The following is a 16,750-nucleotide window of genomic DNA, read 5'->3' as shown; positions in this document are numbered from 1 at the left end:
CCATTCAAAATATACACGTATCCGGTTTGTGACTTAGAGTCATCCAGATCTGTGTCGAAGCTAGCGTCGACGTAACCCTTTACGACGAGCTCTTCATCACCTCCATAAACGAGAAACATTTCCTTAGTCCTTTTCAGGTACTTCAGGATATTCTTGACCGCTGTCCAGTGTTCCTTTCTGGGATTACTTTGGTACCTACCTACCAAACTTACGGCAAGGTTTACATCAGGTCTGGTACACAGCATGGCATACATAATAGAACCTATGGCTGAGGCATAGGGGATGACACTCATCTCTTCTATATCTTCTGCCGTGGTCAGACATTGAGCTGAGCTCAATTTCACACCTTGCAACACAGGCAAGAACCCCTTCTTAGACTGATCCATATTGAACTTCTTCAGTATCTTATCAAGGTATGTGCTTTGCGAAAGACCTATCAGGCGTCTTGATCTATCTCTATAGATCTTGATGCCTAATATATAAGCAGCTTCTCCAAGGTCCTTCATTGAAAAACTCTTATTCAAGTAGGCCTTAATGCTGTCCAAAAGCTCTATATCATTTCCCATCAAAAGTATGTCATCTACATATAATATGAGAAATGCTACAGAGCTCCCACTCACTTTCTTGTAAACGCAGGCTTCTCCATAAGTCTGCATAAACCCAAACGCTTTGATCATCTCATCAAAGCGAATGTTCCAACTCCGAGATGCTTGCACCAGCCCATAAATCGAGTGTTGGAGCTTGCACACCTTGTCAGCATTCTTAGGATCGACAAAACCTTCCGGCTGCATCATATACAATTCTTCCTTAAGGAAACCATTAAGGAATGCCGTTTTGACGTCCATTTGCCATATCTCATAATCATAGAATGCGGCAATTGCTAACATGATTCGGACGGACTTCAGCTTCGCTACCGGTGAGAAAGTCTCATCGTAGTCAACCCCTTGAACTTGTCGATAACCCTTAGCGACAAGCCGAGCTTTATAGATGGTCACATTACCATCCGCATCTGTCTTCTTCTTAAAGATCCATTTATTTTCTATGGCTCGCCGCTCAACGGGCAAGTTAGTCAAAGTCCATACTTCGTTTTCATACATGGATCCTATCTCGGATTTCATGGCTTCCAGCCATTTGTCGGAATCCGGGCCCGCCATCGCTTTTTCATAGTTTGAAGGTTCACCGTTGTCTAACAACATGATTTCCAAGACAGGGTTGCCGTACCATTCTGGTGCGGAACGTGTCCTTGTGGACCTTCGAATTTCAGTAGGAGCTTGATCAGAAGTATCTTGATCATCATCATTAACTTCCTCTCTAATTGGTGCAGGCACCACAGGAACATTTTCCTGAGTTGCGCCACTTTCCGGTTCAAGAGGCAATACTTCATCAAGTTCTACTTTCCTCCCACTTACTTCTTTCGAGAGAAACTCCTTCTCTAGAAAGGATCCATTCTTGGCAACAAAGATCTTGCCTTCGGATCTGAGGTAGAAGGTATACCCAATAGTTTCTTTAGGGTATCCTATGAAGACGCATTTTTCCGACTTGGGTTCGAGCTTTTCAGGTTGAAGTTTCTTAACATAAGCATCGCATCCCCAAACTTTTAGAAACGACAGCTTAGGTTTCTTCCCAAACCATAATTCATACGGTGTCGTCTCAACGGATTTCGACGGAGCCCTATTTAAAGTGAATGCGGCAGTCTCTAAAGCATAGCCCCAAAATGATAGCGGTAAATCGGTAAGAGACATCATAGATCGCACCATATCTAATAGAGTGCGATTACGACGTTCGAACACACCATTACGCTAAGGTGTTCCAGGCGGCGTGAGTTGTGAAACTATTCCACATTTTCTTAAGTGTGTGCCAAATTCGTGACTCAAGTATTCTCCTCCACGATCTGATCGCAGGAACTTGATTTTCCTGTCACGTTGATTCTCAACCTCACTCTGAAATTCCTTGAACCTTTCAAAGGTCTCAGACTTGTGTTTCATTAAGTAGACATACCCATATCTACTCAAGTCATCAGTGAGGGTGAGAACATAACGATAGCCACCGCGAGCCTCAACACTCACTGGACCGCACACATCAGTATGTATGATTTCCAATAAGTTGGTTGCTCGCTCCATTGTTCCTAAGAACGGAGTCTTGGTCATTTTACCCATGAGGCATGGTTCGCACGTGTCAAATGATTCGTAATCAAGAGACTCTAAAAGTCCATCTGCATGGAGCTTCTTCATGCGTTTGACACCTATGTGACCAAGGCGGTAGTGCCACAAGTATGTGGGACTATCATTATCAACCTTACATCTTTTGGTATTCACACTATGAATATGTGTAGCATTACGCTCGAGATTCATTAAGAATAAACCATTCACCATCGGAGCATGACCATAAAACATATCTCTCATATAAATAGAACAACCATTATTCCCGGATTTAAATGAGTAGCCATCTCGTATTAAACGAGATCCTGATACAATGTTCATGCTCAAACTTGGCACTAAATAACAATTATTGAGGTTCAAAACTAATCCCGTAGGTAAATGTAGACGTAGCGTGCCGACGGCGATCACATCGACCTTGGAACCATTCCTGATGCGCATCGTCACCTCGTCCTTCGCCAGTCTCCGCTTATTCTGCAGCTCCTGCTTTGAGTTACAAATGTGAGCAACTGCACCGGTATCAAATACCCAGGTGCTACTACGAGTACTGGTAAGGTACACATCAATTACATGTATATCACATATACCTTTCGTTTTGCCGGCCTTCTTGTCTGCTAAGTATTTGGGGCAGTTCCGCTTCCAATGACCACTTTCCTTGCAATAAAAGCACTCAGTCTCGGGCTTGGGTCCATTCTTTGGCTTCTTCCCGGCAGCTTGCTTGCCGGGCGCGGCAACTCCCTTGCCGTCCTTCTTGAAGTTCTTCTTACCCTTGCCTTTCTTGAACTTAGTGGTTTTATTCACCATCAACACTTGATGTTCCTTTTTGACTTCTACCTCTGCTGATTTCAGCATTGCAAATACTTCAGGAATGGTCTTTTCCATCCCCAGCATATTGAAGTTCATCACAAAGCTCTTGTAGCTCGGTGGAAGCGACTGAAGGATTCTGTCAATGACCGCGTCATCTGGGAGATTAACTCCCAGCTGAGTCAAGCGGTTATGTAACCCTGACATAGTGAGTATGTGCTCACTGACAGAACTATTTTCCTCCATCTTACAGCTGAAGAACTTGTCGGAGACTTCATATCTCTCGACCCGGGCATGAGCTTGAAAAACCATTTTCAGCTCTTCGAACATCTCATATGCTCTGTGTCTCTCAAAACGTTTTTGGAGCCCCGGTTCTAAGTTGTAAAGCATGCCGCACTGAACGAGGGAGTAATCATCGGTACGTGTCTGTCAAGCGTTCATAACGTCTTGTTCTGCAGGGAGAGCAGGTGCTTCACCTAGCGGTGCTTGTAGGACATAATCTTTCTTGGCAGCTATGAGGATGATCCTCAAGTTCCGGACCCAGTCCGTATAGTTGCTGCCATCGTCTTTCAGCTTGGTTTTCTGTAGGAACGCGTTGAAGTTGAGGACAACGTTGGCCATTTGATCTACAATACATGTTGTAAAGATTTTAGACTAAGTTCATGATAATTAAGTTCATCTAAATCAAATTATTCAATGAACTCCCACTCAGATAGACATCCCTCCAGTCATCTAAGTATAACATGATCTGAGTTAACTAGGCCGTGTCCGATCATCACGTGAGACGGACTAGTCAACATCGGTGAACATCTTCATGTTGATCGTATCTTCTATACGACTCATGCTCGACCTTTCGGTCTTCTGTGTTCCGAGGCCATGTCTGTACATGCTAGGCTCGTCAAGTCAACCTAAGTGTTTGCATGTGTAAATCTGTCTTACACCCGTTGTATGTGAACGTTGGAATCTATCACACCCGATCATCACGTGGTGCTTTGAAACAACGAACTGTCGCAACAGTGCACAGTTAGGGGGAACACTTTCTTGAAATTATTATGAGGGATCATCTTATTTACTACCGTCGTTCTAAGTAAACAAGATGCAAAAACATGATAAACATCACATGCAATCAAATAATAATAGTGACATGATACGGCCAATATCACATAGCTCCTTTGATCTCCATCTTGGGGCTCCATGATCATCTTGTCACCGGCATGACACCATGATCTCCATCATCGTGTCTCCATGAAGTTGCTCGCCAACTATTACTTATACTACTATGGCTAACACGTTTAGCAATAAAGTAAAGTAATTTACATGGCGTTTCTCAATGACACGCAGGTCATACAAAAAATAAAGACAACTCCTATGGCTCCTGCCGGTTGTCATACTCATTGACATGCAAGTCGTGATTCCTATTACAATAGCATGAACATCTCATACATCACATATATATCATTCATCATTCATCACAACTTTGGCCATATCACATCACAAAACACTTGCTGCAAAAACAAGTTAGACGTCCTCTAATTGTTGTTGCAAGTTTTACGTGGCTGCAATAGGGTTCTAGCAAGAACGTTTTCTTACCTACGTGAAAGCCACAACGTGATTTGTCAACTTCTATTTACCCTTCATAAGGACCCTTTTCATCGAATCCGCTCCAACTAAAGTGGGAGAGACAGACACCCACCAGCCACCTTATGCAACTAGTGCATGTTACTCGATGGAACCGGTCTCACGTAAGCGTACGTGTAAGGTTGGTCCGGGCCGCTTCATCCCACGATACTGTTGAAGCAAAATAAGACTAGTAGCGGCAAGAAAGTTGACAACATCTACGCCCACAACAAATTGTGTTCTACTCGTGCAAAGAGAACTACGCATAGACCTAGCTCATGATGCCACTGTTGGGGAACGTTGCAGAAAACAAAAATTTTCCTACGGTTCCACCAAGATCCATCTATGAGTTCATCTAGAAACGAGTGATCGGATTGCATCTACATACCTTTGTCGATCACGCGCGGAAGCGTTCAAAGAACGGGGATGAGGAAGTCGTACTCGACGTGATCCAAATCACCGGAGATCCTAGCGCCGAACGGACGGCACCTCCGCGTTCAACACACGTACGGTCAGCGTGACGTATCCTCCTTCTTGATCCAGCAAGGGGAAGGAGAGGTTGATGAAGATCCAGCAGCACGACGGCGTGGTGGTGGATGCAGGGGTCACCGCAGCAGGGCTTCATCGTTCTACTGCGAGAGGGAGAGGTGTAGCAGAGGAGAGGGAGGCGCCAAGACTCAAGGGTGCGGCTGCCCCTCCCTCCCCCCTTTATATAGGCCCCCTAGGGGGTGCGCCGGCCCTAGGAGATGGGATCTCCTAGGGGGGCGGCGGCCAAGGGGTGGAGTGCCCCCCAAGCCAGGTGGGGCGCCCCCCCACCCTAGGGTTCCCAACCCTAGACGCATGGGGTGGGCCAAGGGGGGCGCACCAGCCCACTATGGGCTGGTTCCCCTCCCAACTTAGCCCATGGGGCCCTCCGGGATGGGTGGCCCCACCCGGTGGACCCCCGGGACCCTTTCGGTGGTCCCGGTACAATACCGGTGACCCCCGAAACTCTCCCGATGGCCAAAACTGCACTTCCTATATATAATTCTTCACCTCCGGACCATTCCGGAACTCCTCGTGACGTCCAGGATCTCATCCGGGACTCCGAACAACTTTCGGGTTACTGCATATTCATATCTCTACAACCCTAGCGTCACCGAACCTTAAGTGTGTAGACCCTACGGGTTCGGGAGACATGTAGACATGACCGAGATGGCTCTCCGGTCAATAACCAACAGCAGGATCTGGATACCCATGTTGGCTCCCACATGCTCCTCGATGATCTCATCGGATGAACCACGATGTCGAGGATTCAAGCAACCTCGTATATAATTCCCTTTGTCAATCGGTACGTTACTTGCCCGAGATTCGATCGTCGGTATCCCAATACCTCGTTCAATCTCGTTACCGGCAAGTCACTTTACTCGTACCATAATGCATGATCCCATGACCAGACACTTGGTCACTTTGAGCTCATTTTGATGATGCATTACCGAGTGGGCCCAGAGATACCTCTCCGTCATACGGAGTGACAGATCCCAGTCTTAATCCGTGTCAACCCAACAGACACTTTTGGAGATACCCGTAGTATACCTTTATAGTCACCCAGTTACGTTGTGACGTTTGGTACACCCAAAGCACTCCTACGATATCCAAGAGTTACACGATCTCATGGTCTAAGGAAAAGATACTTGACATTGGAAAAACTCTAGCAAACGAACTATACGATCTTGTGCTATGTTTAGGATTGGGTCTTGTCCATCACATCATTCTCCTAATGATGTGATCTCGTTATCAATGACATCCAATGTCCATAGTCAGGAAACCATGACTATCTGTTGATCAACGAGCTAGTCAACTAGAGGCTTACTAGGGACATGTTGGTGTCTATGTATTCACACATGTATTACGATTTCCGGATAACACAATTATAGCATGAATAAAAGACAATTATCATGAACAAGGAAATATAATAATAATCCTTTTATTATTGCCTCTAGGGCATATTTCCAACAGAATTTGCATAGTGGCCAATAAGTTACACGTGTAAGTAATACACCTCCGTTCCAAGCATGGCCTAAGGGGTCGTGCGCTTAAAGGAAGGAACCTGTGAGGTAGGATCCGACTCCATGAGTTAGATGTGATCCTACTCGGACTCGGATTCAGGCCAAACAAAATTTGGGCTTTAGGATCCATGCAAGGCCCAAGTGTTGAGCTCGCAATGGATGCCTATATATAGTGGGGGTGCGGCACACTCATTCGGTTGATCGCTTCGGTGTCGTCACTAGGTCTTTGCATATGTTGCAAGTAGTCACCTCCACTCGCCGCCGACAGTATGATCAGACCTAGCAGTCCGCCGCACGGTGTTCCTCCTGCACGCGCGTATACCGTTAGAGGCGGTGCACTTGCACCGCTCCAGTGAACCAATACGTGGGATCCGAGCACCGACTGTTCGAGGGAGATCGGACGAGGAGGAGACGAACCCCGTGGACGCGTTGCCCCAACTCTACTTCCGTTGCACGACACTGCGCGTCTAGTGGTAATGATCCGTTATCCATCTCCCGTAGCATGTTCCTGGTTAATCTGCACGTAGGAAAATTTTATTTTGCAGTCAATGCACCTAGCCTAGAACCAAACAAAATTTGCCAGCCACGATTTCCTTTCTCTAGCAACTTTAATCGGTGATCATATTATCACTTTGTTTACTGCTAATCAAGCAATTTATCTTCGTCAACATGATGCATGGCTTTTATTGTTAAACTTTTGATGCAAATTTCCTTATTTTCAGCATTATGTGCACAAACAATTTCATATCATTATTGCTTTTAGATTTATTATAGAAAATTTATGGTCATATTTATGACGTATATTGTTTGTTGGTAATATATATACGCATACATTACTATAATTATTTTTTAGCAACATATATTACTATAATTGTTATGATGCTTATATTAAGGGCCCTGTTTCCACGTCCAAACAATATATATTAGGTATAATTGGTTTTATACCCTTAGTTGTGTCCCCCTCGTCAGGATTGCCCCTATTTTTTGAAAATACGTGGTCTTGCCCAACCCACTTTGGCTCTTGCGCTTTTGCCCTTTGACCGTTTGACCGTCACTTTGAAAACTTCATAACTAATTCATACTAAATAAATAAAAATAAAAATAAGATACCAAAATGTTCGGAAAAATATCAGCTGTATGTCAATGTCACTTGCATTCATGACAAAAGTGTTGGTAAGTGCCCATCCAAGTTTTAGCTCTTATGATACCACCATGAACAGTAAAATCTAAAAAATTCAAAAAAAGTTGATGGCAAATAATGACAAATGTTTTAAGTGCTTGCCAAGTTTCATAAGGGAATGACATTTGTGGAAGTCGTGGCTTACATTCGTGGAAGTTGTGGCTTACATTCGTGGAAGTCGCGGATTACATTCGTGGAAGCCATGACTTCCACGAATGTCATTCCCTGATGAAACTTGACAAGCACTTAAAATATTTGCCATTATTTGCCACCAACTTTTTTTTAGATTTTATTGTTCATGGTGGTATCATAAGAGCTAAAACTCGTATGGGCACTTACCAACACTTTTTTCATGAATGCAAGTGACATTGACATACAAGTGATGTTTTTCCGAACATTTTGGTATCTTATTTGGATTTTTCTGATTTAGTATGAATTAGTTATGAAGTTTTCAAAGTGACGATCAAAGGGCAAAAGCACAAGACGCCAAAGTGGGTTGGGCAAGACCACATGTTTTCAGAAACTAGGGCAATCCTGACGAGGGGGACACAACTAAGGGTATAAAACCAATTATCCTTATATATTAAGGCCCCCTAAGTTTTAGTTTTGCCCCGGGCCCCTAAAATCTCAGGACCGGCCCCGCGGATCATAAACTTCAACATCATACTCTTGATGTTGTTCGGTGTATCTTCTTCACGTGCTCCACCATATACATCATCTTGTACATCTTCTGCATCTGCTTCAACTTGCACTGGAGCTGGAACTGCAGGAACTGGGCCAGAATCACTTATGTATTGCTGTCGTTGAGGAGGTACCTGCGCCTTTGTCTTCACAATATTCTCAATCGTTTGGTCTTCTATAACACATCATGGCTTCTCACAACTTTCCTCGCTATATGTTCAAACAACTTGTGGCCAAAGTCATTACCTCCATAGCCAAGAAAGATGCATTGTCGTGTCTTCAAATCAAGTTTTGGCCTTTCATCTTGAGGACTATGAATAAAGGCCTTACACCCCAAAACTTTCAGGTGATCATATGAAACGTCATTTTCATACCAAACCCTGTTAGCAACATCTCCCTACAAAGGATAACTTGGTGAACGATTAATAAGATAAACTACAGTCATCAAAGCCTCACCCTAAAAGTGTTTACATAGCTTTGCACTTGATAGCAAGAATCCAACTCTTTCCACAATTTTCATGTTCATCCCCTCAGCAAGGGCATTCAGATATGGTGTCTTTGAGGGAGTAAATTGATGCCTAATACCTTGCTGCTTGCAATATGCATCAAATGGCCCAATGTACTCTCCTCCATTATCAATGTGAATGCACTTGATTTTCTTCTCAGTTTATCTCTTAGCCAAGTCTTGGAATTGCTTGAATACACCTAGTACTTGATCTTTGGACCTCAAGATGAAGGCCCAAACTTTCCTAAAAAGTCATCAATAAAAGTCAAAAGTACTTAGCACCACCAAGAGATCTTACCAACATTTTGTAAACATCGAAATGAATCAAGTCCAGCATCCCAGGCTTCTTATGAGTGGGCATATTCTTGAAGGCACTCTGTGCTTCTTTCCTGCTAGACAATCTGAACATTTCTTGATGTGAACTCCTTTCACACCCTTTAACAAATTGTTCTTTACTAGCACTGTCATCCTCTTCTCACCCATGTGCCCAAGTATCTTATGCCATAGAGCATAATGATCATCTTTATCTAGTGCATTGACAGAAGCACTGAAGAGTTTAGCATGAACATGATACAAAACTAAGACCATTTCCCCTCTTGCAACAATCATGTTGCCTTTGGTGCTTGTATTTTCCTTTTCCAAAATAGTTGAAGTAGTCATCTCCATCAAGCAAACCAACTGAGATAATATTGATACAAAGTGCCTTAACATGCCTCACAGATTTTAGGACTAACCTTGTACCATTTGGGGTATCCAAATGCACCACATTTCCCAATGATGGTTATCCTATCATTGTTCCCCATGTTCACAACACCAAGATCACCTGATGTATAGTTAGCGAAGAGCTCTCTGTGAGACGTGGCATGAATGGTAGCACCACTGTCCAATATCCAAATCATCTTGTCACCGTCTACAAGGTTGACGGCTTCATCAGAAACTACAATGATCTTCTCCTCAACGGTGAAACCAAATATACCCTCATTTTCTTCATGCATAACAAGCATAATGTCCTTTTCTACTGCAGTAACTCGGCTGCCCTCTGCATCACTATCACTGCCAGCTTCCTTCTGACCTTACTTCTTCTTTTTCTTTTTGTCTTTCTTCCACTTATCACATTGCCACTTAATGTGGCCTTTCTCCTGGCAGTGATGACACTCATAATCAACATACTTGTCTCTTAATTTGCTCCTACCTCTTTCTGTTCCACTACTTGGACTTCTGCTCTTGCTTCTCCCCTTAGACTTAGTGACCAGAACCTCTGAATGTGAGGAAGAACTAGCTTCATGCTCCTCTCGGGACTCTTCATTTAGTAGCCCAATTTCACAAGATTTCAAGCGATAACTCCATTAGCTGCTGAATTGCAAACGTAGAGCTTATCACACCCAATCATCACGTGGTGTCTGGGCACGACGAACTTTGGCAACGGTGCATACTCAGGGAGAACACTTCTTGATAATTTAGTGAGAGATCATCTTATAATGCTACCGTCAATCAAAGCAAGATAAGATGCATAAAAGATAAACATCACATGCAATCAATATAAGTGATATGATATGGCCATCATCATCTTGTGCTTGTGATCTCCATCTTCGAAGCACCATCGTGATCACCATTGTCACCGGCGCGACACCTTGATCTCCATCGTAGCATCGTTGTCGTCTCGCCAATCTTATGCTTCCACGACTATCACTACCGCTTAGTAATAAAGTAAAGCATTACATCGCGATTGCATTGCATACAATAAAGCGACAACCATATGGCTCCTGCCAGTTGTTGATAACTTGGTTACAAAACATGATCATCTCATACAATAAAATTTAGCATCATGCCTTGACCATATCACATCACAACATGCCCTGCAAAAACAAGTTAGACGTCCTCTACTTTGTTGTTGCAAGTTTTACGTGGCTGCTACGGGCTTAAGCAAGAACCAATCTCACCTACGCATCAAAACCACAATGATAGTTTGTCAAATAGACTCCGTTTTAACCTTCGCAAGGACCGGGCGTAGCCACACTTGGTTCAACTAAAGTTGGAGAGACAGTCGCCCGCAAGCCACCTGTGTGCAAAGTACGTGGGAACCAGTCTCGCGTAAGCGTACGCGTAATGTTGGTCCGGGTCGTCTCGTCCAACAATACCGCCGAACCAAAGTATGACATGCTGGTAGGCAGTATGACTTATATCGCCCACAAATCACTTGTGTTCTACTCGTGCATATAACATCAACATAAATAACCTAGGCTCGGATGCCACTGTTGGGTTTCGTAGTAATTTCAAAAAAATTCCTACGCACACGCAAGATCATGGTGATGCATAGCAACGAGAGGGGAGAGTGCTGTCTACGTACCCACGTAGACCGACTGCGAAAGCGTTGACACAACGTAGAGGAAGTAGTCGTACGTCTTCACGATCCAACCGATCAAGCACCGAAACTACGGCACCTCCGAGTTCGAGCACACGTTCAGCTCGATGACGATCCCCGGACTCCGATCCAGCAAAGTGTCGGGGAAGAGTTCCGTCAGCATGACGGTGTGGTGACAATCTTGCTGTACTACAGCAGCAGGGCTTTGCCTAAACTCCGCTACAGTATTATCGAGGAATATGGTGGCTGGGGGCACCACACACGGCTAAGGAATAGATCACGTGGATCAACTTGTGTGTTCTAGGGTGCCTCTGCCTCAGTATATAAAGGACTAGAGGGGGGAGGCTGGCCGGCCAAGGTGTGGCGCGCCAGGAGAGTCCTACTCCCTCTGGGAGTAGGATCCCCCCCCCCCAATCCTAGTTGGAATAGGATTCGCGGAGGGGGAAAAGAGAGAGAGGGGGCCGGCCACCTCTCCTAGTCCTAATAGGACTAGGGGAAGGGGGAGGCGCGCAGCCCATGTAGGGCTGCCTCTTCTCTTTTCCACTAAGGCCCATCATGGCCCATTTAGCTCCCGGGGGGTTCCGGTAACCTTCCCGGTACTCCGGTAAAATCCTGATTTCACCCGGAACACTTCCGATATCCAAACATAGGCTTCCAATATATCAATCTTTACGTCTCGACCATTTCGAGACTCCTCGTCATGTCCGTGATCATATCCGGGACTCCGAACAACCTTCGGTACATCAAAATGCATAAACTCATAATATAACTGTCATCGTAACCTTAAGCGTGCGGACCCTACGGGTTCGAGAACAATGTAGACATGACCGAGACACGTCTCCGGTCAATAACCAATAGCGGGACCTGGATGCCCATATTGGCTCCTACATATTCTACGAAGATCTTTATCGGTCAGACCGCATAACAACATACGTTGTTCCCTTTGTCATCGGTATGTTACTTGCCCGAGATTCGATCGTCGGTATCCAATACCTAGTTCAATCTCGTTACCGGCAAGTCTCTTTACTCGTTCTGTAATACATCATCTCGCAACTAACTCATTAGTTGCAATGCTTGCAAGGCTTATGTGATGTGCATTACCGAGAGGTCCCAGAGATACCTCTCCGACAATCGGAGTGACAAAACCTAATCTCGAAATACGCCAACCCAACATGTACCTTTGGAGACACCTGTAGTACTCCTTTATAATCACCCAGTTACGTTGTGACGTTTGGTAGTACCCAAAGTGTTCCTCCGGTAAACGGGAGTTGCATAATATCATAGTTATAGGAACATGTATAAGTCATGAAGAAAGCAATAGCAACATACTAAACGATCGGGTGCTAAGCTAATGGAATGGGTCATGTCAATCAGATCATTCTCTTAATGATGTGATCCCGTTAATCAAATAACAACTCATTGCTCATGGTTAGGAAACATAACCATCTTTGATTAACGAGCTAGTCAAGTAGAGGCATACTAGTGACACTTTGTTTGTCTATGTATTCACACATGTATTATGTTTCCGGTTAATACAATTCTAGCATGAATAATAAACATTTATCATGATTATAAGGAAATAAATAATAACTTTATTATTGCCTCTAGGGCATATTTCCTTCACAACCTATCCATACAACTTCACTATGATAATACAAATTCTTTGCTACAACACACTCTCCACGTTGCCAACGCACAATAGTAACAACAACCACAAGAGGCAAGATTTGGGCAAAATGAAATTTACACAACTTTTGTTCCCTTTCAGTAGTTTGCAAACTTCTCTTAAACCGCTGAAAAAAAAGCACCAAATTTGGCACACAAGTAGACACACGTGTTCTTGAGATCGCCCCAAAATTTCAGCTCAACCGGGCACCATTTGCCTACCCAAATTGTTTGTAATCCAAAACTACTCTGTTATGAAACTGCAGCAGTCCGAGCTGATAAAACCACTCTCTAATCTAATGTTCCACTAATCCAATCCTCAAACTAGCTAACCAAATTGAATTACTCAAAGTAAGGAATGAGCTCCCCAAGTTTGGGGACAACCCAAGCACGTTTGAGCCTCCAATCACCAGACTGAACACTGTTTAGTCAGATGCGGCGAATGTGGACTAAACCTCTTCACAGGTTGTGTTCTTATTGTGTGATGCCTCCCACTCTTGCGAATGGCAGCAACCACCAGCAGGAGTGGAGTGGCTAGGGTTTTCTCCTTGCCTCTCTTCACTAGGAAGCACTCTCAACCGTTGGATACGGCGAAGATCAACGGCTGGCATGTGTTGGACTTTTGGGCTGCCAACACACCTCCATGTGGAGGGACTTAGCCCAGCATCCTCCGGTTCATCGGGTACCATTGTAGTACAATTGTCTTTAATGCTCCTATCTATTAGGGTGGATATTCAAATCCTGCAAGTTTTCAAAGTAGCCTGACTTGTGTAGGTCTCGTCTTCAAACCAAGTTCGGCTTTCGGTGGCATTTTCGGCAAAGACTTGAAACTTCGAGGGAAACTTTATGTAACTTCGTCTTTTATCCGGATATCGTGTAACAACGACAAGCAATCTTTTAACACATTTAATCACATATGCGCACACACACACGCACACACACTCATCCCTATAAACGCACACACGCACAACCTACCCTATGAGCACCTCCAAGATACTGAGTCAGCATCACATCTTGAGATTGACAAACTCACCAGGGCGCCTCATACTTGACGGGAACGTCTCCTCCCACTGAACGAACATCGTCGTAAAGCCTGAAATAAATAAATAATGCAGACACCAATGTCAAGTCTAGAACTTGAACCCGGGTGGTTCCACCACAAGGAATCTAATCATCTGAGGTACACTTAGTTTGCAACGACAAGCAAGTTTGGTAACTAATTGTCTTGGCTTCCTATATTCTCTCCTGTCTTTTTTTCTATTTTTTAAGTTAGACAATTACTATATATTTTACATTCACAAAACCTCATACTACCTTCTTTTCGGTTTAGAATGCACACGCGTATCCCTAGGTCCCGATTTTTTTTACAGAAAGACTGTAAGGGAATCCCCTACAGTATAATTGATGCAACAAACCCAAATTTCAAGTATCATGCCTTGAACCTGGGTGGGTGGGAAGGCATCAGCCCCTTCCCACCACTAGGCTATGCCTTAGTCTGCCCCTAGGTCCCGATTTAGCCAAAACATGAGTTTATATCACAAAAATTATATCATTAGAAACTTCAAATGTTCAATTTTCTAGTGGTATAACTTTTGTAACATATAACATGTATTGCATTTGTAAAATAGATGATCTAGATATACGCATAGGACCTATAGACCAGAAAGAATGGAGTATATAACAAATGACCAATAACACTTGGTCATCTAGGCACGAGAAAAAACAAATGATGTTGGCCATCTAGGCACCAACTAAATCTATTTCTCCTGCCTTGTAAGAAAATTGCCCCCCCCCCCTTTTTGACAGACTTAGAAAGCCTTTTGCAAAAATAGTTCATGAATTTCAAAAAGTTTGCAAATTTAAAAATTGTTCGCGAGTTCTAAATGTTCATGGATTATAAATATATATTTGCGCATTTTAAATAACTATCATGAATTTAATGCTTTAAATTGTATTTATGAATAAAAAAGTCTAGAAAATTTTAAAAATGTTCATGAGTTTCAATTTTTTTTTCATGAATTGCATATTAAAAAAATAACCGAAGGTAAACTGTATAAAAAACAAAAATAAAAGAGAAAAAAAGAAAAACCTGAGTAAATTTAAAGGTACATGAACCATTGAAAAACACGGCAGAAAACTAAACTTGGAAAAAACAGAAGAACCAAGGAAAAGAACCGCCTCAGAAAACTAGAAACTCAGAAAAAAAACAGAACCAATGAAAAGAACCGCCTCAAAACAGAACGTCCCGCCATGCTACCGGTGCTCCTCTCTGGTCTGGAGGAGCTCAATAAAAATGACTCAATCAAAGATCCAACTGATTCCTTAACAAAATAACCGAAGGTAAACTGTATAGAAAACAAAAAACAAAAAACAAAACAAAAGAGAAAAAAAGGAAAACCTAAGTAAATTTAAAGGTAGATGAACCGGTGAAAAGCACGGCAGAAAACTAAACTCGGAAAAAACAGCAGAACCAAGGAAAAGAGCCGCCTCACGAAACTAGAAAGTCAGAAAAACAAGAGAACCAATGAAAAGAACCGCCTTGAAACGGAACGTCCCGCCACGCTACCGGTGCTAGTTGTACAAGTTGTTTTTGAGGCAACTAGTTGTACAAGTTGGGCTCTACTGTTCCCCTTATTATTTTCCTTTCGAGCTATGGCACTATCCTTCGCGATGGATCTATAGGCTGCAAAAATGTTATATGTCGCATGTAGTGACAGTAACATGCGTCTCGCTAATGCTATATGGGCTTTAGGGACTTTCACTCTTTCAATTTGGCAATGCTCTCGAAACAATGTTGGCGACTTATCACCAACCCAGATTCTCTTTGTGCTCGAGTTTTGAAAGCAAAATATTATCCAAATGTAAATTTACTTCAAGCAACACTGAAAAGCGGAGCATCATTTACATGTCAAAGTATTATGAAGGGGTTAGAAACTTTTAAGTTGGGATATATATGGCGCATCGGAACTGGAGAGAATGTGAATATATGGAGTGATCCTTGGGTGCCAGCCAGCCCGGATAGGAAGGTTATCTCAAACCGAGGTCAAACTATTCTCTCGGTCGTCAGTGATCTCATTGACCCTCATACGGGAGCATGGGACGAGCCCCTGATCCGTTCTATTTTTAATCCTGTTGACGCTAGAAGGATCATGCAAATCCCAATTAATCATAATGCATTTGATGATTTTATTGCCTGGAACCCAGATCGAAGGGGTATTTTTTTAGTTCGTTCGGCGTACCGCTTACAATGTATTCAATCTTTTCAGGCGCATGCAAATGTATTGGCACGCCCAGCTGGATCAAACTTACCGGAAGTATGGTCTACACTGTGGAAACTGCAGGTTCCACGTAAGATTCAGATTTTTTGTTGGCGTGCACTTCATGGAATTATCCCCCTAAGATCCATATTCACTAATAGACATGTGGGTACCAATGGCTCATGTCCGATTTGTCACCAGGACGCAGAAGATGTACGCCATCTGCTTTTTGACTGTACACATGCAAAGGAATTGTGGCTTCGACTGGGTATACTGGATATTGTTGAAGAAGCGAAGTTAATTGATCGCTCTGGTTCAATCATACTCGAACACCTGATCCTAGCTGACTCCAGACCGATCCCTATAAAGCCTAATTTGGATGTAAAGCAGGTGATAGCGGTTGGGGCTTGGTACTTATGGTGGGTGCGCCGTGAGCTCACCCATGATGGATCACCGCCACCTCCCTCGAGATGGC

Source organism: Triticum urartu, chromosome 5A (genome assembly GCF_056163025.1).
Source record: "Triticum urartu cultivar PI428250 chromosome 5A, HENAU_Tu73, whole genome shotgun sequence".
NCBI lineage: Eukaryota > Viridiplantae > Streptophyta > Magnoliopsida > Poales > Poaceae > Triticum > Triticum urartu.
The sequence above is the reverse complement of the archived record's forward strand: the minus strand, read 5'-3'. Positions refer to the sequence as shown.